This window comes from Elephas maximus, chromosome 8, assembly GCF_024166365.1.
Source record: "Elephas maximus indicus isolate mEleMax1 chromosome 8, mEleMax1 primary haplotype, whole genome shotgun sequence".
Lineage (NCBI taxonomy): Eukaryota > Metazoa > Chordata > Mammalia > Proboscidea > Elephantidae > Elephas > Elephas maximus.
In genome coordinates, this window is record NC_064826.1 from 91,271,069 (window position 1) to 91,272,828 (window position 1,760).

Consider the following 1,760-nt stretch of genomic DNA (forward strand, 5'->3'; position numbering starts at 1 on the left):
AGTATATAGAAATACTATTGATTTTAGTATATTGGCCTTGTAGCCTGTAACCTTGCTGAATATACATACTCCATTACTTTTTTCATGATTCGTTAGAATTTTCTCTGTACCCGATCATGTTGACTAGAAATGCACTTTTAGTATAATGTTTTAATGGCTATTTTAAAGTCCTTGTATGCTAATTCCACCATTTATACAAAATTTTAGTCAGTATTTATTGCATAATTTATCTACTGGTTCTTTGAATGTCTAGTAGTTTTTCAGTGGATGCCAGACTTCATGAATTTTACATTATTGAGTGATTTTTTAAAATTTATTTATTTTTTAATTCCTTTAAAGAGTGTTGAACTTTGTTCTGGCAGCCGGTTACTTAGGAGTCAGCCCAGTCCACTTGATGGTTGTCTATGAACTGTTTAAGACAGCCCCAAGCCAAAAACCAATCCAAACCCAGTGCCGTCGAGTCGATTCTGACTCAGACCCACCCTATCGGTCAGCTTTAACTCTAGTGCTAGTTTAGTCCCACTACTAAGGTATGACTCACTTAGCATCTCTAATGAATGTTCCATGTGATCAATAATGTGATTCTGTTTGGTAGGAACTTGAACAACTCCCAGTTTTGTGTAAGCTCTGGGAATTGTTTGGTTTACGGTTCCCTACTAATTGTTCTTTCCTTGGGAGTTGTGTTTTGCCCAGCCTTGTGGAGTTTCATCATATGGGTGCACAGGTTGGTATTCGAAGACTCAAGGGGACCCTTATGCAAACTTCTGAAGTTCTTTCTGCTTAGCTTCCTCTGCTCCAAAGCTCTGCCCCACAAATTATAGCTGCCTTGGCTTCCCTGAACTCTAATCTCTATCTTCTCAACTCAGCAAGACATCAGGGCTCTATTTTGTTTTCCTTCTCTTTGCCACATGTGATTTAGAATTTGCCTCCAGGAAGAAAGCTGGGGAGATTGCAGGTCTCATCTCATTTGCTTTCCTTCTCTTGAGAATCACAATCCTGTTGTCCAATGTCTGAAGACTGTTGCTGCATATGTTTTCTCCAGTTTTCCAGTTGTTCATAATGGATAGCAAGCCCCATAGCAGTTTTTCCTTCATAAGCAGATACTGAAGTTCGGAAACACAAATCTTAATGCCTCTGAGGAAACAAATGTTCTGATATATGCTCAAACCTAGACCCATTATTCTAAGAACTACAAGTACATGGTTGTCTTAGCCATCTAGTGCTGCTATAATAGAAATGCCACTCGTAGATGGCTTTAACAAAGAGAAATTTATTTTCCCACAGTCCAGTAAGCTAGAAGTCCAAATTCAGGGCATCAGGTCCAAGGGAAGGCTTTCTGTCTCTGTTGGCTCTGGAGGAAGGTCCTTGTCATCAATCTTCCCATGGTCGAGGAGCTCCTCAGGCACAGGGACCCCAGGTCCAAAGGACACACTCTGCTCCTGTTGCTGCTTTCTTGGTGGTATGAGGTCCCCACTCTCTGCTTGCTTCCCTTTCCTTTCATCTCTTGTAAGATAAAAAGTGGTGCAGGCCACACTCCAGGGAAACTCCCTTTACATTGGATCAGGGATGTCACCTTAGTAAGGGTGTTACAATCCTACCCTAATCCTCCTAACATAAAATTACAATCACAAAACGGAGGACAACCACACAATAGTGGGAATCATGGCCTAACCAAGTTGACAGTATTTTGGGGGGACACAATTCCATCCACGACAATGGTCTACTTACAGAACTTCAACATACTAATTTAACAAGAAACA